At 51.7% G+C, this 22,848-nt stretch overlaps 20 non-coding genes across 20 annotated transcripts; all 20 read left to right on the forward strand.

Annotated features, from left to right (window-relative positions):
- The first annotated feature begins 290 nt into the window (after window positions 1-290).
- Window positions 291-362, forward strand: TRNAE-CUC (transfer RNA glutamic acid (anticodon CUC)). The gene has a single exon. It is a non-coding gene; the product is annotated as a tRNA-Glu (tRNA).
- Window positions 363-1,260: 898 nt separating this feature from the next.
- Window positions 1,261-1,346, forward strand: TRNAY-GUA (transfer RNA tyrosine (anticodon GUA)). Its single transcript is given in 2 exon segments — window positions 1,261-1,297; window positions 1,311-1,346. It is a non-coding gene; the product is annotated as a tRNA-Tyr (tRNA).
- Window positions 1,347-1,864: 518 nt separating this feature from the next.
- On the forward strand, window positions 1,865-1,936 carry TRNAD-GUC (transfer RNA aspartic acid (anticodon GUC)). Its single transcript has one exon. It is a non-coding gene; the product is annotated as a tRNA-Asp (tRNA).
- A 953-nt stretch (window positions 1,937-2,889) lies between these two features.
- On the forward strand, window positions 2,890-2,961 carry TRNAE-CUC (transfer RNA glutamic acid (anticodon CUC)). Its single transcript has one exon. It is a non-coding gene; the product is annotated as a tRNA-Glu (tRNA).
- Window positions 2,962-3,860: 899 nt separating this feature from the next.
- Window positions 3,861-3,946, forward strand: TRNAY-GUA (transfer RNA tyrosine (anticodon GUA)). Its single transcript is given in 2 exon segments — window positions 3,861-3,897; window positions 3,911-3,946. It is a non-coding gene; the product is annotated as a tRNA-Tyr (tRNA).
- Window positions 3,947-4,464: 518 nt separating this feature from the next.
- TRNAD-GUC (transfer RNA aspartic acid (anticodon GUC)) lies at window positions 4,465-4,536 on the forward strand. The gene has a single exon. It is a non-coding gene; the product is annotated as a tRNA-Asp (tRNA).
- A 951-nt stretch (window positions 4,537-5,487) lies between these two features.
- Window positions 5,488-5,559, forward strand: TRNAE-CUC (transfer RNA glutamic acid (anticodon CUC)). The gene has a single exon. It is a non-coding gene; the product is annotated as a tRNA-Glu (tRNA).
- An 899-nt stretch (window positions 5,560-6,458) lies between these two features.
- TRNAY-GUA (transfer RNA tyrosine (anticodon GUA)) lies at window positions 6,459-6,544 on the forward strand. Its single transcript is given in 2 exon segments — window positions 6,459-6,495; window positions 6,509-6,544. It is a non-coding gene; the product is annotated as a tRNA-Tyr (tRNA).
- A 1,536-nt stretch (window positions 6,545-8,080) lies between these two features.
- Window positions 8,081-8,152, forward strand: TRNAE-CUC (transfer RNA glutamic acid (anticodon CUC)). The gene has a single exon. It is a non-coding gene; the product is annotated as a tRNA-Glu (tRNA).
- An 898-nt stretch (window positions 8,153-9,050) lies between these two features.
- Window positions 9,051-9,136, forward strand: TRNAY-GUA (transfer RNA tyrosine (anticodon GUA)). The gene is given in 2 exon segments: window positions 9,051-9,087; window positions 9,101-9,136. It is a non-coding gene; the product is annotated as a tRNA-Tyr (tRNA).
- Window positions 9,137-9,654: 518 nt separating this feature from the next.
- On the forward strand, window positions 9,655-9,726 carry TRNAD-GUC (transfer RNA aspartic acid (anticodon GUC)). Its single transcript has one exon. It is a non-coding gene; the product is annotated as a tRNA-Asp (tRNA).
- Window positions 9,727-10,679: 953 nt separating this feature from the next.
- TRNAE-CUC (transfer RNA glutamic acid (anticodon CUC)) lies at window positions 10,680-10,751 on the forward strand. The gene has a single exon. It is a non-coding gene; the product is annotated as a tRNA-Glu (tRNA).
- An 899-nt stretch (window positions 10,752-11,650) lies between these two features.
- TRNAY-GUA (transfer RNA tyrosine (anticodon GUA)) lies at window positions 11,651-11,736 on the forward strand. Its single transcript is given in 2 exon segments — window positions 11,651-11,687; window positions 11,701-11,736. It is a non-coding gene; the product is annotated as a tRNA-Tyr (tRNA).
- A 518-nt stretch (window positions 11,737-12,254) lies between these two features.
- On the forward strand, window positions 12,255-12,326 carry TRNAD-GUC (transfer RNA aspartic acid (anticodon GUC)). The gene has a single exon. It is a non-coding gene; the product is annotated as a tRNA-Asp (tRNA).
- A 951-nt stretch (window positions 12,327-13,277) lies between these two features.
- Window positions 13,278-13,349, forward strand: TRNAE-CUC (transfer RNA glutamic acid (anticodon CUC)). The gene has a single exon. It is a non-coding gene; the product is annotated as a tRNA-Glu (tRNA).
- An 899-nt stretch (window positions 13,350-14,248) lies between these two features.
- On the forward strand, window positions 14,249-14,334 carry TRNAY-GUA (transfer RNA tyrosine (anticodon GUA)). Its single transcript is given in 2 exon segments — window positions 14,249-14,285; window positions 14,299-14,334. It is a non-coding gene; the product is annotated as a tRNA-Tyr (tRNA).
- Window positions 14,335-15,870: 1,536 nt separating this feature from the next.
- On the forward strand, window positions 15,871-15,942 carry TRNAE-CUC (transfer RNA glutamic acid (anticodon CUC)). Its single transcript has one exon. It is a non-coding gene; the product is annotated as a tRNA-Glu (tRNA).
- Window positions 15,943-16,840: 898 nt separating this feature from the next.
- Window positions 16,841-16,926, forward strand: TRNAY-GUA (transfer RNA tyrosine (anticodon GUA)). Its single transcript is given in 2 exon segments — window positions 16,841-16,877; window positions 16,891-16,926. It is a non-coding gene; the product is annotated as a tRNA-Tyr (tRNA).
- A 518-nt stretch (window positions 16,927-17,444) lies between these two features.
- Window positions 17,445-17,516, forward strand: TRNAD-GUC (transfer RNA aspartic acid (anticodon GUC)). Its single transcript has one exon. It is a non-coding gene; the product is annotated as a tRNA-Asp (tRNA).
- Window positions 17,517-18,459: 943 nt separating this feature from the next.
- On the forward strand, window positions 18,460-18,531 carry TRNAE-CUC (transfer RNA glutamic acid (anticodon CUC)). The gene has a single exon. It is a non-coding gene; the product is annotated as a tRNA-Glu (tRNA).
- Window positions 18,532-22,848: the final 4,317 nt, after the last annotated feature.

The raw sequence follows: 22,848 nt of genomic DNA on the forward strand, positions 1-22,848 counted from the left end.
ATGTTCGGGTCTGGGCTAACTTGAGAGCTGTGTGGAGGCCTCGGACGAGCTCCAGGGATCCCCGAGAAGGGCTGCTACCCTCTGTTGGGGGTGTGCCTGAAAGCAGCGTGTTTTCTGTGTCTGTTGATGATCTCGAAAGTGCAGGAAAGACTATCTTGCCAGTGTTAGGTTGATGTGCTTTTCAGTGCTTTCTGTAGTGGATGAGGATATCACTGTGACAGAAGCAGAGGTGGCCTGACCGACCCTGCTGGTATGTCTTGGAGCAGCTGCTCTGAGGTAGAGGTGGGCGCTCCCTGGTGGTCTAGTGGTTAGGATTCGGCGCTCTCACCGCCGCGGCCCGGGTTCGATTCCCGGTCAGGGAAGGGGACTTTTTTGACACTCTGTACTTCCGTTTTTTTGGGATCCTATTTAAACACATTTTTTAAGGTTTTACGTGGCAAATCTTTCTTTACATACATTTCTTCTTTACTTGACTTGCCACCTGCTAATCACTGCGTCACCTTTCAGGGACAGAGACAAAGCACGGATAGAAAAGTCAATGCTGGTCGTCAAAGCTTATTCTTCACAACGGATGCATTTCCACTTGGAAGATGCATTGGCAAATCCAGGAGGCCTGTTTCTATGGGTCTCCAGTTCTATCAAGAGTCTAGTTTCAGGACAACTTTGAAAGGAAGAGACTTGCTTCTGAAGATTGCAGCAGCATTGGCGGGAGAGAGGCGCACGGGCGGGCGGGACACTGCTCCTCAAGCCCGGTTTTACGCAGGATGGTCGGAGTGCCTCCGTCTGCCTGTCCGGCGGGGGCTCTCTCTTTAGCCTCATGGCCAGTCCGGCCCTGGTGCAGTCGTGTCTCACCAAGGGCGGGTCTAGGCCGTCACTCTGGAGTCTGTATCCTCCGGGTGAGGTCTCCTATTCTTCCACCTGGGGGCTGGAGAGGAGGGGGTGTTTGGTCCGGGGCGCCAGTCACAGTCGCCCTTGAGAGGCGTTTATATAAGGGAGTTTGTAACTGTAACCGTGTCTGGACTGGTTGTTCTAAGGTGCGCTAAGTGATGTCTTAGCATTTGGGAGAAGCTTTGAGAAACGCGGGTGGCCTGTTTCTTTTCCTTTGCTTGCTTTGTTTAGGAAAGGAAAGTCTCCATTGGAGGGTTTGGTGTTTTCTCAAGCCCTGGAGTTGGTGTTTGGAAACAGAATGCGAGGTAGATGGCCGGGCTCCGCGCCCACTCCTCATGCGATATAGCGCCTTGTCATCCCCTCCCAACCTAGCCTTCGATAGCTCAGTTGGTAGAGCGGAGGACTGTAGTGGAGTGGCTGTCATCCTTAGGTCGCTGGTTCAAATCCGGCTCGAAGGATTTTTGCAAACTCTTCACTTTTTTCCCCTCTGCTTCCCAATGGAAAGCGCCTCTTTCTCGGACCCTCACACGCCGGGGCTTTTCCTGCCTCCCCTCTTCACCTTTACAGCCCAGCTCTCTCCTCCGGCGGGGGCGAGGGGGGGTGGTGTCTCCCGCCCCCCTCCCTGTGTGCAGCCCCCGCTGCAATGCCCCCTCATCAGACAGAGCCAGGGGCCCCTGGGCTGAAGAGCCAGTCCGGGGCCCCGTCTGAAGCAGCCCTGGGAGCTGGTTGTGGTGACTCTGGCATCAGGGGATGCTGCTGAGAGCGTCTGCTAGGAGGCGAGAGGGTTGCTGTGAGGTGTGAGGGAGGAGTGTGTTTGTGTGTGTATGGTGGGAGAGAGTGTGTGTGTGTTTGTTGAGCCCGTGGCCCCCTGTGTTGGTGTCAAGGAGTTGATAAATGGCACGAACCGGTAGCATATAGTGAAGAGGCGGCTCGAAGGCCACATAAGGAGCGGCCCAGCAGTTCGAGATTCATCGGTTCCTCGTTAGTATAGTGGTCAGTATCCCCGCCTGTCACGCGGGAGACCGGGGTTCAATTCCCCGACGGGGAGGATTCAGTCGCCTTTCTTAAAGCATGACAATTCTACCTCTATTTTAAGTGGCATCTAGAATGTGACACCCCTGCTATTGTTTACTGGCGCTTTTCATGTATGACGTCATCTCCGTTAACAGAAAGACTTACTAATACAATCTCACCATTTTTCAAATCAAACACGGGCGATTTTTAAGTCGCACACTTTTTGGGAAGCATTTCTGCCTTTCCATGTTCAGCTTCTGTGTACTTTATTGGAAAAAGAAGCGTGCACGAAGGGTTCTTATTGACATCAGAAATCAACGGACTGCATGATCAACATAATGCATTTAAGCCCGTTTCCCTTTCTACAGAAACATAAATGAAATGATGGATCGTGCTCTGAAGGAGGAATTGTTTTATATGACGGTGAAGCTTTTTTAAAATCTCTTTGTTTAAGTCTAATGGGTTAGAACTTCCAGTCATATTGTGAAAGTAAAATTTCCACTGGCGGCCTGCACTCCCGACCAGCCTCATCAGAGATCTTATATTGCCTAGGTCCAGCACGCCTACCAAATTCCGGTCAGGTTATAGCAGTGTATTCTGGGACTTGTAGTCCTGTTCCTAACACTCTAAACTCAGGCCGAGGGGAGCCAGCATCCAAAGTAACCCCCCCCACCCCCCCGGGCTGGGAGAAGCGCTCATGTTCGGGTCTGGGCTAACTTGAGAGCTGTGTGGAGGCCTCGGACGAGCTCCAGGGATCCCCGAGAAGGGCTGCTACCCTCTGTTGGGGGTGTGCCTGAAAGCAGCGTGTTTTCTGTGTCTGTTGATGATCTCGAAAGTGCAGTAAAGACTATCTTGCCAGTGTTAGGTTGATGTGCTTTTCAGTGCTTTCTGTAGTGGATGAGGATATCACTGTGACAGAAGCAGAGGTGGCCTGACCGACCCTGCTGGTATGTCTTGGAGCAGCTGCTCTGAGGGCGAGGTGGGCGCTCCCTGGTGGTCTAGTGGTTAGGATTCGGCGCTCTCACCGCCGCGGCCCGGGTTCGATTCCCGGTCAGGGAAGGGGACTTTTTTTGACACTCTGTACTTCCGTTTTTTTGGGATCCTATTTAAACACATTTTTTAAGGTTTTACGTGGCAAATCTTTCTTTACATACATTTCTTCTTTACTTGACTTGCCACCTGCTAATAACTACGTCACCTTTCAGGGACAGAGACAAAGCACGGATAGAAAAGTCAATGCTGGTCGTCAAAGCTTATTCTTCACAACCGATGTCTTTCCACTTGGAAGATGCATTGGCAAATCCAGGAGGCCTGTTTCTATGGGTCTCCAGTTCTATCAAGAGTCTAGTTTCAAGACAACTTTGAAAGGAAGAGACTTGCTTCTGAAGATTGCAGCAGCATTGGCGGGAGAGAGGCGCACGGGCGGGCGGGACACTGCTCCTCAAGCCCGGTTTTACGCAGGATGGGCGGAGTGCCTCCGTCTGCCTGTCCGGCGGGGGCTCTCTCTTTAGCCTCATGGCCAGTCCGGCCCTGGTGCAGTCGTGTCTCACCAAGGGCGGGTCTAGGCCGTCACTCTGGAGTCTGTATCCTCCGGGTGAGGTCTCCTATTCTTCCACCTGGGGGCTGGAGAGGAGGGGGTGTTTGGTCCGGGGCGCCAGTCACAGTCGCCCTTGAGAGGCGTTTATATAAGGGAGTTTGTAACTGTAACCGTGTCTGGACTGGTTGTTCTAAGGTGCGCTAAGTGATGTCTTGGCATTTGGGAGAAGCTTTGAGAAACGCGGGTGGCCTCTTTCTTTTCCTTTGCTTGCTTTGTTTAGGAAAGGAAAGTCTCCATTGGAGGGTTTGGTGTTTTCTCCAGCCCCGGAGTTGGTGTTTAGAAACAGAATGCGAGGTAGATGGCTGGGCTCCGCGCCCACTCCTCATGCGATATAGCGCCTTGTCATCCCCTCCCAACCTAGCCTTCGATAGCTCAGTTGGTAGAGCGGAGGACTGTAGTGGAGTGACTGTCATCCTTAGGTCGCTGGTTCAAATCCGGCTCGAAGGATTTTTGCAAACTCTTCACTTTTTTCCCCTCTGCTTCCCAATGGAAAGCGCCTCTTTCTCGGACCCTCACACGCCGGGGCTTTTCCTGCCTCCCCTCTTCACCTTTGCAGCCCAGCTCTCTCCTCCGGCGGGGGCGAGGGGGGGTGGTGTCTCCCGCCCCCCTCCCTGTGTGCAGCCCCCGCTGCAATGCCCCCTCATCAGACAGAGCCAGGGGCCCCTGGGCTGAAGAGCCAGTCCGGGGCCCCGTCTGAAGCAGCCCTGGGAGCTGGTTGTGGTGACTCTGGCATCAGGGGATGCTGCTGAGAGCGTCTGCTAGGAGGCGAGAGGGTTGCTGTGAGGTGTGAGGGAGGAGTGTGTTTGTGTGTGTATGGTGGGAGAGAGTGTGTGTGTGTTTGTTGAGCCCGTGGCCCCCTGTGTTGGTGTCAAGGAGTTGATAAATGGCACGAACCGGTAGCATATAGTGAAGAGGCGGCTCGAAGGCCACATAAGGAGCGGCCCAGCAGTTCGAGATTCATCGGTTCCTCGTTAGTATAGTGGTCAGTATCCCCGCCTGTCACGCGGGAGACCGGGGTTCAATTCCCCGACGGGGAGGATTCAGTCGCCTTTTTTAAAGCATGACAATTCTACCTCTATTTTAAGTGGCATCTAGAATGTGACACCCCTGCTATTGTTTACTGGCGCTTTTCATGTATGACGTCATCTCCGTTAACAGAAAGACTTACTAATACAATCTCACCATTTTTCAAATCAAACACGGGCGATTTTTAAGTCGCACACTTTTTGGGAAGCATTTCTGCCTTTCCATGTTCAGCTTCTGTGTACTTTATTGGAAAAAGAAGCGTGCACGAAGGGTTCTTATTGACATCAGAAATCAACGGACTGCATGATCAACATAATGCATTTAAGCCCGTTTCCCTTTCTACAGAAACATAAATGAAATGATGGATCGTGCTCTGAAGGAGGAATTGTTTTATATGACGGTGAAGCTTTTTTAAAATCTCTTTGTTTAAGTCTAATGGGTTAGAACTTCCAGTCATATTGTGAAAGTAAAATTTCCACTGGCGGCCTGCACTCCCGACCAGCGTCATCAGAGATCTTATATTGCCTAGGTCCAGCACGCCTACCAAATTCCGGTCAGGTTATAGCAGTGTATTCTGGGACTTGTAGTCCTGTTCCTAACACTCTAAACTCAGGCCGAGGGGAGCCAGCATCCAAAGTAACCCCCCCCCCCCCCGGGCTGGGAGAAGCGCTCATGTTCGGGTCTGGGCTAACTTGAGAGCTGTGTGGAGGCCTCGGACGAGCTCCAGGGATCCCCGAGAAGGGCTGCTACCCTCTGTTGGGGGTGTGCCTGAAAGCAGCGTGTTTTCTGTGTCTGTTGATGATCTCGAAAGTGCAGTAAAGACTATCTTGCCAGTGTTAGGTTGATGTGCTTTTCAGTGCTTTCTGTAGTGGATGAGGATATCACTGTGACAGAAGCAGAGGTGGCCTGACCGACCCTGCTGGTATGTCTTGGAGCAGCTGCTCTGAGGGCGAGGTGGGCGCTCCCTGGTGGTCTAGTGGTTAGGATTCGGCGCTCTCACCGCCGCGGCCCGGGTTCGATTCCCGGTCAGGGAAGGGGACTTTTTTTGACACTCTGTACTTCCGTTTTTTTGGGATCCTATTTAAACACATTTTTTAAGGTTTTACGTGGCAAATCTTTCTTTACATACATTTCTTCTTTACTTGACTTGCCACCTGCTAATCACTGCGTCACCTTTCAGGGACAGAGACAAAGCACGGATAGAAAAGTCAATGCTGGTCGTCAAAGCTTATTCTTCACAACGGATTCATTTCCACTTGGAAGATGCATTGGCAAATCCAGGAGGCCTGTTTCTATGGGTCTCCAGTTCTATCAAGAGTCTAGTTTCAGGACAACTTTGAAAGGAAGAGACTTGCTTCTGAAGATTGCAGCAGCATTGGCGGGAGAGAGGCGCATGGGCGGGCGGGACACTGCTCCTCAAGCCCGGTTTTACGCAGGATGGTCGGAGTGCCTCCGTCTGCCTGTCCGGCGGGGGCTCTCTCTTTAGCCTCATGGCCAGTCCGGCCCTGGTGCAGTCGTGTCTCACCAAGGGCGGGTCTAGGCCGTCACTCTGGAGTCTGTATCCTCCGGGTGAGGTCTCCTATTCTTCCACCTGGGGGCTGGAGAGGAGGGGGTGTTTGGTCCGGGGCGCCAGTCACAGTCGCCCTTGAGAGGCGTTTATATAAGGGAGTTTGTAACTGTAACCGTGTCTGGACTGGTTGTTCTAAGGTGCGCTAAGTGATGTCTTGGCATTTGGGAGAAGCTTTGAGAAACGCGGGTGGCCTGTTTCTTTTCCTTTGCTTGCTTTGTTTAGGAAAGGAAAGTCTCCATTGGAGGGTTTGGTGTTTTCTCAAGCCCTGGAGTTGGTGTTTGGAAACAGAATGCGAGGTAGATGGCTGGGCTCCGCGCCCACTCCTCATGCGATATAGCGCCTTGTCATCCCCTCCCAACCTAGCCTTCGATAGCTCAGTTGGTAGAGCGGAGGACTGTAGTGGAGTGACTGTCATCCTTAGGTCGCTGGTTCAAATCCGGCTCGAAGGATTTTTGCAAACTCTTCACTTTTTTTCCCTCTGCTTCCCAATGGAAAGCGCCTCTTTCTCGGACCCTCACACGCCGGGGCTTTTCCTGCCTCCCCTCTTCACCTTTGCAGCCCAGCTCTCTCCTCCGGCGGGGGCGAGGGGGGGTGGTGTCTCCCGCCCCCCTCCCTGTGTGCAGCCCCCGCTGCAATGCCCCCTCATCAGACAGAGCCAGGGGCCCCTGGGCTGAAGAGCCAGTCCGGGGCCCCGTCTGAAGCAGCCCTGGGAGCTGGTTGTGGTGACTCTGGCATCAGGGGATGCTGCTGAGAGCGTCTGCTAGGAGGCGAGAGGGTTGCTGTGAGGTGTGAGGGAGGAGTGTGTTTGTGTGTGTATGGGGGGAGAGAGTGTGTGTGTGTTTGTTGAGCCCGTGGCCCCCTGTGTTGGTGTCAAGGAGTTGATAAATGGCACGAACCGGTAGCATATAGTGAAGAGGCGGCTCGAAGGCCACATGAGGAGCGGCCCAGCAGTTCGAGATGCATCGGTTCCTCGTTAGTATAGTGGTCAGTATCCCCGCCTGTCACGCGGGAGACCAGGGTTCAATTCCCCGACGGGGAGGAGGATTCAGGCGCCTTTTTTAAAGCATGACAATTCTACCTCTATTTAAAGTGGCATCTAGAATGTGACACCCCTGCTATTGTTTACTGGCGCTTTTCATGTATGACGTCATCTCCGTTAACAGAAAGACTTACTAATACAATCTCACCATTTTTCAAATCAAACACGGGCGATTTTTAAGGCGCACACTTTTTGGGAAGCATTTCTGCCTTTCCATGTTCAGCTTCTGTGTACTTTATTGGAAAAAGAAGCGTGCACGAAGGGTTCTTATTGACATCAGAAATCAACGGACTGCATGATCAACATAATGCATTTAAGCCCGTTTCCCTTTTTACAGAAACATAAATGAAATGATGGATCGTGCTCTGAAGGAGGAATTGTTTTATATGACGGTGAAGCTTTTTTAAAATCTCTTTGTTTAAGTCTAATGGGTTAGAACTTCCAGTCATATTGTGAAAGTAAAATTTCCACTGGCGGCCTGCACTCCCGACCAGCCTCATCAGAGATCTTATATTGCCTAGGTCCAGCACGCCTACCAAATTCCGGTCAGGTTATAGCAGTGTATTCTGGGACTTGTAGTCCTGCTCCTAACACTCTAAACTCAGGCCGAGGGGAGCCAGCATCCAAAGTAACCCCCTGGGCTGGGAGAAGCGCTCATGTTCGGGTCTGGGCTAACTTGAGAGCTGTGTGGAGGCCTCGGACGAGCTCCAGGGATCCCCGAGAAGGGCTGCTACCCTCTGTTGGGGGTGTGCCTGAAAGCAGCGTGTTTTCTGTGTCTGTTGATGATCTCGAAAGTGCAGGAAAGACTATCTTGCCAGTGTTAGGTTGATGTGCTTTTCAGTGCTTTCTGTAGTGGATGAGGATATCACTGTGACAGAAGCAGAGGTGGCCTGACCGACCCTGCTGGTATGTCTTGGAGCAGCTGCTCTGAGGTAGAGGTGGGCGCTCCCTGGTGGTCTAGTGGTTAGGATTCGGCGCTCTCACCGCCGCGGCCCGGGTTCGATTCCCGGTCAGGGAAGGGGACTTTTTTGACACTCTGTACTTCCGTTTTTTTGGGATCCTATTTAAACACATTTTTTAAGGTTTTACGTGGCAAATCTTTCTTTACATACATTTCTTCTTTACTTGACTTGCCACCTGCTAATCACTGCGTCACCTTTCAGGGACAGAGACAAAGCACGGATAGAAAAGTCAATGCTGGTCGTCAAAGCTTATTCTTCACAACGGATGCATTTCCACTTGGAAGATGCATTGGCAAATCCAGGAGGCCTGTTTCTATGGGTCTCCAGTTCTATCAAGAGTCTAGTTTCAGGACAACTTTGAAAGGAAGAGACTTGCTTCTGAAGATTGCAGCAGCATTGGCGGGAGAGAGGCGCACGGGCGGGCGGGACACTGCTCCTCAAGCCCGGTTTTACGCAGGATGGTCGGAGTGCCTCCGTCTGCCTGTCCGGCGGGGGCTCTCTCTTTAGCCTCATGGCCAGTCCGGCCCTGGTGCAGTCGTGTCTCACCAAGGGCGGGTCTAGGCCGTCACTCTGGAGTCTGTATCCTCCGGGTGAGGTCTCCTATTCTTCCACCTGGGGGCTGGAGAGGAGGGGGTGTTTGGTCCGGGGCGCCAGTCACAGTCGCCCTTGAGAGGCGTTTATATAAGGGAGTTTGTAACTGTAACCGTGTCTGGACTGGTTGTTCTAAGGTGCGCTAAGTGATGTCTTAGCATTTGGGAGAAGCTTTGAGAAACGCGGGTGGCCTGTTTCTTTTCCTTTGCTTGCTTTGTTTAGGAAAGGAAAGTCTCCATTGGAGGGTTTGGTGTTTTCTCAAGCCCTGGAGTTGGTGTTTGGAAACAGAATGCGAGGTAGATGGCCGGGCTCCGCGCCCACTCCTCATGCGATATAGCGCCTTGTCATCCCCTCCCAACCTAGCCTTCGATAGCTCAGTTGGTAGAGCGGAGGACTGTAGTGGAGTGGCTGTCATCCTTAGGTCGCTGGTTCAAATCCGGCTCGAAGGATTTTTGCAAACTCTTCACTTTTTTCCCCTCTGCTTCCCAATGGAAAGCGCCTCTTTCTCGGACCCTCACACGCCGGGGCTTTTCCTGCCTCCCCTCTTCACCTTTACAGCCCAGCTCTCTCCTCCGGCGGGGGCGAGGGGGGGTGGTGTCTCCCGCCCCCCTCCCTGTGTGCAGCCCCCGCTGCAATGCCCCCTCATCAGACAGAGCCAGGGGCCCCTGGGCTGAAGAGCCAGTCCGGGGCCCCGTCTGAAGCAGCCCTGGGAGCTGGTTGTGGTGACTCTGGCATCAGGGGATGCTGCTGAGAGCGTCTGCTAGGAGGCGAGAGGGTTGCTGTGAGGTGTGAGGGAGGAGTGTGTTTGTGTGTGTATGGTGGGAGAGAGTGTGTGTGTGTTTGTTGAGCCCGTGGCCCCCTGTGTTGGTGTCAAGGAGTTGATAAATGGCACGAACCGGTAGCATATAGTGAAGAGGCGGCTCGAAGGCCACATAAGGAGCGGCCCAGCAGTTCGAGATTCATCGGTTCCTCGTTAGTATAGTGGTCAGTATCCCCGCCTGTCACGCGGGAGACCGGGGTTCAATTCCCCGACGGGGAGGATTCAGTCGCCTTTCTTAAAGCATGACAATTCTACCTCTATTTTAAGTGGCATCTAGAATGTGACACCCCTGCTATTGTTTACTGGCGCTTTTCATGTATGACGTCATCTCCGTTAACAGAAAGACTTACTAATACAATCTCACCATTTTTCAAATCAAACACGGGCGATTTTTAAGTCGCACACTTTTTGGGAAGCATTTCTGCCTTTCCATGTTCAGCTTCTGTGTACTTTATTGGAAAAAGAAGCGTGCACGAAGGGTTCTTATTGACATCAGAAATCAACGGACTGCATGATCAACATAATGCATTTAAGCCCGTTTCCCTTTCTACAGAAACATAAATGAAATGATGGATCGTGCTCTGAAGGAGGAATTGTTTTATATGACGGTGAAGCTTTTTTAAAATCTCTTTGTTTAAGTCTAATGGGTTAGAACTTCCAGTCATATTGTGAAAGTAAAATTTCCACTGGCGGCCTGCACTCCCGACCAGCCTCATCAGAGATCTTATATTGCCTAGGTCCAGCACGCCTACCAAATTCCGGTCAGGTTATAGCAGTGTATTCTGGGACTTGTAGTCCTGTTCCTAACACTCTAAACTCAGGCCGAGGGGAGCCAGCATCCAAAGTAACCCCCCCCACCCCCCCGGGCTGGGAGAAGCGCTCATGTTCGGGTCTGGGCTAACTTGAGAGCTGTGTGGAGGCCTCGGACGAGCTCCAGGGATCCCCGAGAAGGGCTGCTACCCTCTGTTGGGGGTGTGCCTGAAAGCAGCGTGTTTTCTGTGTCTGTTGATGATCTCGAAAGTGCAGTAAAGACTATCTTGCCAGTGTTAGGTTGATGTGCTTTTCAGTGCTTTCTGTAGTGGATGAGGATATCACTGTGACAGAAGCAGAGGTGGCCTGACCGACCCTGCTGGTATGTCTTGGAGCAGCTGCTCTGAGGGCGAGGTGGGCGCTCCCTGGTGGTCTAGTGGTTAGGATTCGGCGCTCTCACCGCCGCGGCCCGGGTTCGATTCCCGGTCAGGGAAGGGGACTTTTTTTGACACTCTGTACTTCCGTTTTTTTGGGATCCTATTTAAACACATTTTTTAAGGTTTTACGTGGCAAATCTTTCTTTACATACATTTCTTCTTTACTTGACTTGCCACCTGCTAATAACTACGTCACCTTTCAGGGACAGAGACAAAGCACGGATAGAAAAGTCAATGCTGGTCGTCAAAGCTTATTCTTCACAACCGATGTCTTTCCACTTGGAAGATGCATTGGCAAATCCAGGAGGCCTGTTTCTATGGGTCTCCAGTTCTATCAAGAGTCTAGTTTCAAGACAACTTTGAAAGGAAGAGACTTGCTTCTGAAGATTGCAGCAGCATTGGCGGGAGAGAGGCGCACGGGCGGGCGGGACACTGCTCCTCAAGCCCGGTTTTACGCAGGATGGGCGGAGTGCCTCCGTCTGCCTGTCCGGCGGGGGCTCTCTCTTTAGCCTCATGGCCAGTCCGGCCCTGGTGCAGTCGTGTCTCACCAAGGGCGGGTCTAGGCCGTCACTCTGGAGTCTGTATCCTCCGGGTGAGGTCTCCTATTCTTCCACCTGGGGGCTGGAGAGGAGGGGGTGTTTGGTCCGGGGCGCCAGTCACAGTCGCCCTTGAGAGGCGTTTATATAAGGGAGTTTGTAACTGTAACCGTGTCTGGACTGGTTGTTCTAAGGTGCGCTAAGTGATGTCTTGGCATTTGGGAGAAGCTTTGAGAAACGCGGGTGGCCTCTTTCTTTTCCTTTGCTTGCTTTGTTTAGGAAAGGAAAGTCTCCATTGGAGGGTTTGGTGTTTTCTCCAGCCCCGGAGTTGGTGTTTAGAAACAGAATGCGAGGTAGATGGCTGGGCTCCGCGCCCACTCCTCATGCGATATAGCGCCTTGTCATCCCCTCCCAACCTAGCCTTCGATAGCTCAGTTGGTAGAGCGGAGGACTGTAGTGGAGTGACTGTCATCCTTAGGTCGCTGGTTCAAATCCGGCTCGAAGGATTTTTGCAAACTCTTCACTTTTTTCCCCTCTGCTTCCCAATGGAAAGCGCCTCTTTCTCGGACCCTCACACGCCGGGGCTTTTCCTGCCTCCCCTCTTCACCTTTGCAGCCCAGCTCTCTCCTCCGGCGGGGGCGAGGGGGGGTGGTGTCTCCCGCCCCCCTCCCTGTGTGCAGCCCCCGCTGCAATGCCCCCTCATCAGACAGAGCCAGGGGCCCCTGGGCTGAAGAGCCAGTCCGGGGCCCCGTCTGAAGCAGCCCTGGGAGCTGGTTGTGGTGACTCTGGCATCAGGGGATGCTGCTGAGAGCGTCTGCTAGGAGGCGAGAGGGTTGCTGTGAGGTGTGAGGGAGGAGTGTGTTTGTGTGTGTATGGTGGGAGAGAGTGTGTGTGTGTTTGTTGAGCCCGTGGCCCCCTGTGTTGGTGTCAAGGAGTTGATAAATGGCACGAACCGGTAGCATATAGTGAAGAGGCGGCTCGAAGGCCACATAAGGAGCGGCCCAGCAGTTCGAGATTCATCGGTTCCTCGTTAGTATAGTGGTCAGTATCCCCGCCTGTCACGCGGGAGACCGGGGTTCAATTCCCCGACGGGGAGGATTCAGTCGCCTTTTTTAAAGCATGACAATTCTACCTCTATTTTAAGTGGCATCTAGAATGTGACACCCCTGCTATTGTTTACTGGCGCTTTTCATGTATGACGTCATCTCCGTTAACAGAAAGACTTACTAATACAATCTCACCATTTTTCAAATCAAACACGGGCGATTTTTAAGTCGCACACTTTTTGGGAAGCATTTCTGCCTTTCCATGTTCAGCTTCTGTGTACTTTATTGGAAAAAGAAGCGTGCACGAAGGGTTCTTATTGACATCAGAAATCAACGGACTGCATGATCAACATAATGCATTTAAGCCCGTTTCCCTTTCTACAGAAACATAAATGAAATGATGGATCGTGCTCTGAAGGAGGAATTGTTTTATATGACGGTGAAGCTTTTTTAAAATCTCTTTGTTTAAGTCTAATGGGTTAGAACTTCCAGTCATATTGTGAAAGTAAAATTTCCACTGGCGGCCTGCACTCCCGACCAGCGTCATCAGAGATCTTATATTGCCTAGGTCCAGCACGCCTACCAAATTCCGGTCAGGTTATAGCAGTGTATTCTGGGACTTGTAGTCCTGTTCCTAACACTCTAAACTCAGGCCGAGGGGAGCCAGCATCCAAAGTAACCCCCCCCCCCCCCGGGCTGGGAGAAGCGCTCATGTTCGGGTCTGGGCTAACTTGAGAGCTGTGTGGAGGCCTCGGACGAGCTCCAGGGATCCCCGAGAAGGGCTGCTACCCTCTGTTGGGGGTGTGCCTGAAAGCAGCGTGTTTTCTGTGTCTGTTGATGATCTCGAAAGTGCAGTAAAGACTATCTTGCCAGTGTTAGGTTGATGTGCTTTTCAGTGCTTTCTGTAGTGGATGAGGATATCACTGTGACAGAAGCAGAGGTGGCCTGACCGACCCTGCTGGTATGTCTTGGAGCAGCTGCTCTGAGGGCGAGGTGGGCGCTCCCTGGTGGTCTAGTGGTTAGGATTCGGCGCTCTCACCGCCGCGGCCCGGGTTCGATTCCCGGTCAGGGAAGGGGACTTTTTTTGACACTCTGTACTTCCGTTTTTTTGGGATCCTATTTAAACACATTTTTTAAGGTTTTACGTGGCAAATCTTTCTTTACATACATTTCTTCTTTACTTGACTTGCCACCTGCTAATCACTGCGTCACCTTTCAGGGACAGAGACAAAGCACGGATAGAAAAGTCAATGCTGGTCGTCAAAGCTTATTCTTCACAACGGATTCATTTCCACTTGGAAGATGCATTGGCAAATCCAGGAGGCCTGTTTCTATGGGTCTCCAGTTCTATCAAGAGTCTAGTTTCAGGACAACTTTGAAAGGAAGAGACTTGCTTCTGAAGATTGCAGCAGCATTGGCGGGAGAGAGGCGCATGGGCGGGCGGGACACTGCTCCTCAAGCCCGGTTTTACGCAGGATGGTCGGAGTGCCTCCGTCTGCCTGTCCGGCGGGGGCTCTCTCTTTAGCCTCATGGCCAGTCCGGCCCTGGTGCAGTCGTGTCTCACCAAGGGCGGGTCTAGGCCGTCACTCTGGAGTCTGTATCCTCCGGGTGAGGTCTCCTATTCTTCCACCTGGGGGCTGGAGAGGAGGGGGTGTTTGGTCCGGGGCGCCAGTCACAGTCGCCCTTGAGAGGCGTTTATATAAGGGAGTTTGTAACTGTAACCGTGTCTGGACTGGTTGTTCTAAGGTGCGCTAAGTGATGTCTTGGCATTTGGGAGAAGCTTTGAGAAACGCGGGTGGCCTGTTTCTTTTCCTTTGCTTGCTTTGTTTAGGAAAGGAAAGTCTCCATTGGAGGGTTTGGTGTTTTCTCAAGCCCTGGAGTTGGTGTTTGGAAACAGAATGCGAGGTAGATGGCTGGGCTCCGCGCCCACTCCTCATGCGATATAGCGCCTTGTCATCCCCTCCCAACCTAGCCTTCGATAGCTCAGTTGGTAGAGCGGAGGACTGTAGTGGAGTGACTGTCATCCTTAGGTCGCTGGTTCAAATCCGGCTCGAAGGATTTTTGCAAACTCTTCACTTTTTTTCCCTCTGCTTCCCAATGGAAAGCGCCTCTTTCTCGGACCCTCACACGCCGGGGCTTTTCCTGCCTCCCCTCTTCACCTTTGCAGCCCAGCTCTCTCCTCCGGCGGGGGCGAGGGGGGGTGGTGTCTCCCGCCCCCCTCCCTGTGTGCAGCCCCCGCTGCAATGCCCCCTCATCAGACAGAGCCAGGGGCCCCTGGGCTGAAGAGCCAGTCCGGGGCCCCGTCTGAAGCAGCCCTGGGAGCTGGTTGTGGTGACTCTGGCATCAGGGGATGCTGCTGAGAGCGTCTGCTAGGAGGCGAGAGGGTTGCTGTGAGGTGTGAGGGAGGAGTGTGTTTGTGTGTGTATGGGGGGAGAGAGTGTGTGTGTGTTTGTTGAGCCCGTGGCCCCCTGTGTTGGTGTCAAGGAGTTGATAAATGGCACGAACCGGTAGCATATAGTGAAGAGGCGGCTCGAAGGCCACATGAGGAGCGGCCCAGCAGTTCGAGATGCATCGGTTCCTCGTTAGTATAGTGGTCAGTATCCCCGCCTGTCACGCGGGAGACCAGGGTTCAATTCCCCGACGGGGAGGAGGATTCAGGCGCCTTTTTTAAAGCATGACAATTCTACCTCTATTTAAAGTGGCATCTAGAATGTGACACCCCTGCTATTGTTTACTGGCGCTTTTCATGTATGACGTCATCTCCGTTAACAGAAAGACTTACTAATACAATCTCACCATTTTTCAAATCAAACACGGGCGATTTTTAAGGCGCACACTTTTTGGGAAGCATTTCTGCCTTTCCATGTTCAGCTTCTGTGTACTTTATTGGAAAAAGAAGCGTGCACGAAGGGTTCTTATTGACATCAGAAATCAACGGACTGCATGATCAACATAATGCATTTAAGCCCGTTTCCCTTTTTACAGAAACATAAATGAAATGATGGATCGTGCTCTGAAGGAGGAATTGTTTTATATGACGGTGAAGCTTTTTTAAAATCTCTTTGTTTAAGTCTAATGGGTTAGAACTTCCAGTCATATTGTGAAAGTAAAATTTCCACTGGCGGCCTGCACTCCCGACCAGCCTCATCAGAGATCTTATATTGCCTAGGTCCAGCACGCCTACCAAATTCCGGTCAGGTTATAGCAGTGTATTCTGGGACTTGTAGTCCTGCTCCTAACACTCTAAACTCAGGCCGAGGGGAGCCAGCATCCAAAGTAACCCCCTGGGCTGGGAGAAGCGCTCATGTTCGGGTCTGGGCTAACTTGAGAGCTGTGTGGAGGCCTCGGACGAGCTCCAGGGATCCCCGAGAAGGGCTGCTACCCTCTGTTGGGGGTGTGCCTGAAAGCAGCGTGTTTTCTGTGTCTGTTGATGATCTCGAAAGTGCAGGAAAGACTATCTTGCCAGTGTTAGGTTGATGTGCTTTTCAGTGCTTTCTGTAGTGGATGAGGATATCACTGTGACAGAAGCAGAGGTGGCCTGACCGACCCTGCTGGTATGTCTTGGAGCAGCTGCTCTGAGGTAGAGGTGGGCGCTCCCTGGTGGTCTAGTGGTTAGGATTCGGCGCTCTCACCGCCGTGGCCCGGGTTCGATTCCCGGTCAGGGAAGGGGACTTTTTTGACACTCTGTACTTCCGTTTTTTTGGGATCCTATTTAAACACATTTTTTAAGGTTTTACGTGGCAAATCTTTCTTTACATACATTTCTTCTTTACTTGACTTGCCACCTGCTAATCACTGCGTCACCTTTCAGGGACAGAGACAAAGCACGGATAGAAAAGTCAATGCTGGTCGTCAAAGCTTATTCTTCACAACGGATGCATTTCCACTTGGAAGATGCATTGGCAAATCCAGGAGGCCTGTTTCTATGGGTCTCCAGTTCTATCAAGAGTCTAGTTTCAGGACAACTTTGAAAGGAAGAGACTTGCTTCTGAAGATTGCAGCAGCATTGGCGGGAGAGAGGCGCACGGGCGGGCGGGACACTGCTCCTCAAGCCCGGTTTTACGCAGGATGGTCGGAGTGCCTCCGTCTGCCTGTCCGGCGGGGGCTCTCTCTTTAGCCTCATGGCCAGTCCGGCCCTGGTGCAGTCGTGTCTCACCAAGGGCGGGTCTAGGCCGTCACTCTGGAGTCTGTATCCTCCGGGTGAGGTCTCCTATTCTTCCACCTGGGGGCTGGAGAGGAGGGGGTGTTTGGTCCGGGGCGCCAGTCACAGTCGCCCTTGAGAGGCGTTTATATAAGGGAGTTTGTAACTTTAACCGTGTCTGGACTGGTTGTTCTAAGGTGCGCTAAGTGATGTCTTGGCATTTGGGAGAAGCTTTGAGAAACGCGGGTGGCCTCTTTCTTTTCCTTTGCTTGCTTTGTTTAGGAAAGGAAAGTCTCCATTGGAGGGTTTGGTGTTTTCTCAAGCCCTGGAGTTGGTGTTTGGAAACAGAATGCGAGGTAGATGGCTGGGCTCCGCGCCCACTCCTCATGCGATATAGCGCCTTGTCATCCCCTCCCAACCTAGCCTTCGATAGCTCAGTTGGTAGAGCGGAGGACTGTAGTGGAGTGACTGTCATCCTTAGGTCGCTGGTTCAAATCCGGCTCGAAGGATTTTTGCAAACTCTTCACTTTTTTTCCCTCTGCTTCCCAATGGAAAGCGCCTCTTTCTCGGACCCTCACACGCCGGGGCTTTTCCTGCCTCCCCTCTTCACCTTTGCAGCCCAGCTCTCTCCTCCGGCGGGGGCGAGGGGGGGTGGTGTCTCCCGCCCCCCTCCCTGTGTGCAGCCCCCGCTGCAATGCCCCCTCATCAGACAGAGCCAGGGGCCCCTGGGCTGAAGAGCCAGTCCGGGGCCCCGTCTGAAGCAGCCCTGGGAGCTGGTTGTGGTGACTCTGGCATCAGGGGATGCTGCTGAGAGCGTCTGCTAGGAGGCGAGAGGGTTGCTGTGAGGTGTGAGGGAGGAGTGTGTTTGTGTGTGTATGGGGGGAGAGAGTGTGTGTGTGTTTGTTGAGCCCGTGGCCCCCTGTGTTGGTGTCAAGGAGTTGATAAATGGCACGAACCGGTAGCATATAGTGAAGAGGCGGCTCGAAGGCCACATGAGGAGCGGCCCAGCAGTTCGAGATGCATCGGTTCCTCGTTAGTATAGTGGTCAGTATCCCCGCCTGTCACGCGGGAGACCGGGGTTCAATTCCCCGACGGGGAGGATTCAGGCGCCTTTTTTAAAGCATGACAATTCTACCTCTATTTAAAGTGGCATCTAGAATGTGACACCCCTGCTATTGTTTACTGGCGCTTTTCATGTATGACGTCATCTCCGTTAACAGAAAGACTTACTAATACAATCTCACCATTTTTCAAATCAAACACGGGCGATTTTTAAGGCGCACACTTTTTGGGAAGCATTTCTGCCTTTCCATGTTCAGCTTCTGTGTACTTTATTGGAAAAAGAAGCGTGCACGAAGGGTTATTATTGACATCAGAAATCAACGGACTGCAGGATCAACATAATGCATTTAAGCCCGTTTCCCTTTTTACAGAAACATAAATGAAATGATGGATCGTGCTCTGAAGGAGGAATTGTTTTATATGACGGTGAAGCTTTTTTAAAATCTCTTTGTTTAAGTCTAATGGGTTAGAACTTCCAGTCATATTGTGAAAGTAAAATTTCCACTGGCGGCCTGCACTCCCGACCAGCCTCATCAGAGATCTTATATTGCCTAGGTCCAGCACGCCTACCAAATTCCGGTCAGGTTATAGCAGTGTATTCTGGGACTTGTAGTCCTGCTCCTAACACTCTAAACTCAGGCCGAGGGGAGCCAGCATCCAAAGTAACCCCCTGGGCTGGGAGAAGCGCTCATGTTCGGGTCTGGGCTAACTTGAGAGCTGTGTGGAGGCCTCGGACGAGCTCCAGGGATCCCCGAGAAGGGCTGCTACCCTCTGTTGGGGGTGTGCCTGAAAGCAGCGTGTTTTCTGTGTCTGTTGATGATCTCGAAAGTGCAGGAAAGACTATCTTGCCAGTGTTAGGTTGATGTGCTTTTCAGTGCTTTCTGTAGTGGATGAGGATATCACTGTGACAGAAGCAGAGGTGGCCTGACCGACCCTGCTGGTATGTCTTGGAGCAGCTGCTCTGAGGTAGAGGTGGGCGCTCCCTGGTGGTCTAGTGGTTAGGATTCGGCGCTCTCACCGCCGCGGCCCGGGTTCGATTCCCGGTCAGGGAAGGGGACTTTTTTGACACTCTGTACTTCCGTTTTTTAGGTCGAGCCTTTACCATTCCGCAGGAATGGGAAATGGGGAGAATTCAAGTCGGCTATTTTCTCGTCAAACCAAAGGGCTTTCAGCCCGCGGTTTTCATGCAGTGCCCGTCAGCATGCACGCGCATCGCATGCAAGCCCAGCCCAGTCCTCCCCTCATTCACGCCCACCCACCAGGCTCTCCCGCCCCCATCAGGCTTCTCTCCCAATCCGCATGCAAGCCCAGCCCAGTCCTCCCCTCATTCACGCCCACCCACCAGGCTCTCCCGCCCCCATCAGGCTTCTCTCCCAATCCGCATGCAAGCCCAGCCCAGTCCTCCCCTCCTTCACGCCCACCCACCAGGCTCTCCCGCCCCCATCAGGCTTCTCTCCCAATCCGCCTGCCTCCCCTCGCGCATTCACGCCTCCCACCAGGCTTTCCCGCCCCCATCCGGCGTTTCATTTTGTTTCTGGTGTGCCTTCGCCACAATTATACTTCTGTGCGACCGAACTGGGTTTTCTCTGCCCATCAAGCTCCCTCCCGTCCAGCATGTCCCCTTCACGAGCTGAGCTGAGATGAGCTGATGGACGGCCTGTTACTCAAACCAAGCAGCAACAAACCCCTCTGCTCACCCGGCTCCACAACCGGTGCACACTTCTGGGAAACTGCGGTAACCGAGGCAAGGAACTACCCGGGAGCTTCTAACACGGCGGGGGGTTGGAAATGATCACGATCTCAACACTGCGTCCACAGATTACTAACCAGTATATACAGTTATTAAAACGTCAATTAATGTGTTCTTCTGCTCATTGCCAGGCACCGTTCCATGGCAAAAAGGATTTCTACCACAAGACACGTGTTCCACCGCCAAGGATAATATTTTTATAGAAAACCAAGAGTGAGTGTAATATTACAGGTTTACCATTCTGTGGTAGTAAGAAGCTTAACCATGTGTATTAAATACAGCAAACAGCTACTACCGCCAGCGCCCAAGAGGGAACCAGTGTATACTGCACCATAAGGCATTGATTCACAAAGGTACTTACCTGAAATGCTCCCTCTCATATTTTTCTTCTGTGCACTGAAATGCAATGTTTGTGGGCACACGTTTATTGCGGTGTGGGAGGGGCAGTTTCGGTTTGTTGGGTATCTGCTCTCCCCCACACATCTCTGTTCCCTAGACCCCTCCCCGCTAAGCGTGCACCCACGGCCCCCCAGCTCCTCCCACAAGCCCCTTTGTGTAAGCAGGGGGAGCTTCTCACCTTGTTCGTAAAACCTGTTCTATAGATATGTGTAAATCAATACCCCTCCCCTCGGCCCCACTTCCGCTTACGGCCTGGAGGGCTGGGAGCCTTCCTTCATTCATTAACTCAAAAGTGCCCTCTTCCAGTGCCCCTTGCGTAAAAAAAGAAACCCGCTCCCTCCGCTTCGGGCATTCTTGAGGACAAGGAAGAGGCTGGCGACGCTGTACTTTTATTAAAACCCTCGCTCTGAACAAAAGCCTCGTAATTGACTTCTGGACTCTGCCGTTGATCTTTCCAGCCCTCCGAGAGCTGCTGCGCAGTGAGTCAACTCCTTTGCAATCTGCTGCTACTGGGGACAAATGCGCAGGTTACCAGCAGTTTAACAACAATCGTCCCGCCTGACATCCGGGCCGTGTTTATTTGCTGGGCACTGACATCACCTTAATGAGATCTCATTCATCAAGGTCTGCTGCTCTGCAAGACTGTTGTCGTGGAAGGGGATGGTGTGTGTGCCTCTGAGTATGTGTCAGTCTGTGTGTGTGTCTCTCTGACGTGCAATTGTGTGTCAGTGTTTGATTCTGCCCGCACGCCAAAGCTGGTCGGTCTTGCTTTAATATACTAATGCAGCCAAGATTTTTTTTTTTTAACATACAGTGGGCTTCTGGCCCAGCCCCTTGAGCTCCCTACTTCCGGTCAGCCCCCTTCAGCCATTGCTTTGTGATCATGTTGTAATGCGCCACAAGTGCCAACACCTAAAACGGGGCACCGTGCATGCCCCTGCTTTTGCCTTTCAGATCTCTGGACGTGGTGCAAAAAGCAGGATACAGTAGCCATTTCACCCACTATCCAGCACTTTAAATTCAGTTTTGTCGTTGATGTATTGTTCCACAGACCTGCACTTTAAACTGTCCTACACGCAGCTTGCCACAATCCAAACACTTAATTGCACCATGGCCCCTGACCGCTTGCTCTAGCGACCTGGCACTTCAAAGTTCTCAAGTGCCAAGAAGGGAGTGTGACATCCCTGCGTACTTTCGGGTGTAGATTACCCAACAATGGTGCTTTTTTGAACAACTATTAAACGGGCCATCTTGCTATGATCAGGACGGGCTGCTAGTCCTTTCACACATGGGTCCACGTGTGGTGGGGGCACTTTGGGTTATACACGTATGTCGGCACACTGCGCAGCAGCTTTTGTGTATTTTGCTCTGAGAGGTGCATAATAATTGGTCGCGTTTAAGGGTAGGATGGGGTCGTTATCTATGTTTAAACTTGATTTTATAATTATAGCAAAGGCTTCCTAGGGATCCGGCCCTGTGTCGTTGGCAGTACGAATCAAAGACGATTTATTACCCTGCCAACGTTATACCCCCACCTCTGTTTTTTTGCTTTCTTTTTATTCAATTACTTTGCCATTCTGGACACAAGCAGCTCTTATTTCACAGGCTAATTTTTGTATGGCGAGGCCATGAGCTTAACTTCAAAGGCATCCGCTCCTCCACCCCCTGCTTCAGTACAAAGGAATGCGCCGGCCCGGCCGCTTTTAATTTCATTTCCCGGCCGCGTTTATTTAATTTTATTTCGCGGCCGCGTTTTTCTGCCCTTCTGCCCTCTGTTAGACTCGTTTTTCCCTTGCAACCCCAGCATCACTCAGCGCAACCCCTGCATCACTCAGCACAACCCCTGCATCACTCAGCACAACCCCTGCATCACTCAGCGCAACCCCTGCATCACTCAGCGCAACCCCTGCATCACTCAGCGCAACCCCTGCATCACTCAGTGCAACCCCTGCATCACTCAGTGCAACCCCTGCATCACTCAGCGCAACCCCTGCAACACTCAGGGCAACCCCTGCATCACTCAGCGCAGCATCACTCAGCGCAACCCCTGCATCACTCAGCACAACCCCTGCATCAATCTCTGCAACCAATTAACAACAACTGGTTCAAATATGTTCTCTCAATGTTTCAAGCTTTATTACAAATGTCACAAAAAAAGTTAATATTTCATTTCTGTTCTTGGATTTTCATCACAATAAAATACACTGAACATAATCTTCACAAAAGTTATTTACAGAAGTTTAAGCTATTGCCATTATAAATTACAATCACTTTTATTTAAGTATTAATTATTTTAAAAAATTAAAAGCCATTGTAATTTGTAATATCAATACGTCCAAGTCACGTAAATACAAAACATGTTGCATTACAAATGCTATAGGTATCCCATTTGCAAACGTTATAACTATTGGCATTGAAAATGACAAAGCTATTAATTTAGCTATTTTCAAAACCAACACATAAATAAAAAAAAATGTCATTTACAAGACCAATAGCTCAAACTTTCCTACTGCGAGACCTATTGGCAACGCCAGTGCTTGTTTGGGATCCTATTTAAACACATTTTTTAAGGTTTTACGTGGCAAATCTTTCTTTACATACATTTCTTCTTTACTTGACTTGCCACCTGCTAATCACTGCGTCACCTTTCAGGGACAGAGACAAAGCACGGATAGAAAAGTCAATGCTGGTCGTCAAAGCTTATTCTTCACAACGGATGCATTTCCACTTGGAAGATGCATTGGCAAATCCAGGAGGCCTGTTTCTATGGGTCTCCAGTTCTATCAAGAGTCTAGTTTCAGGACAACTTTGAAAGGAAGAGACTTGCTTCTGAAGATTGCAGCAGCATTGGCGGGAGAGAGGCGCACGGGCGGGCGGGACACTGCTCCTCAAGCCCGGTTTTACGCAGGATGGTCGGAGTGCCTCCGTCTGCCTGTCCGGCGGGGGCTCTCTCTTTAGCCTCATGGCCAGTCCGGCCCTGGTGCAGTCGTGTCTCACCAAGGGCGGGTCTAGGCCGTCACTCTGGAGTCTGTATCCTCCGGGTGAGGTCTCCTATTCTTCCACCTGGGGGCTGGAGAGGAGGGGGTGTTTGGTCCGGGGCGCCAGTCACAGTCGCCCTTGAGAGGCGTTTATATAAGGGAGTTTGTAACTGTAACCGTGTCTGGACTGGTTGTTCTAAGGTGCGCTAAGTGATGTCTTAGCATTTGGGAGAAGCTTTGAG

This window comes from Lissotriton vulgaris, chromosome 1_1, assembly GCF_964263255.1.
Source record: "Lissotriton vulgaris chromosome 1_1, aLisVul1.2, whole genome shotgun sequence".
In the NCBI taxonomy this organism is placed as follows: domain Eukaryota; kingdom Metazoa; phylum Chordata; class Amphibia; order Caudata; family Salamandridae; genus Lissotriton; species Lissotriton vulgaris.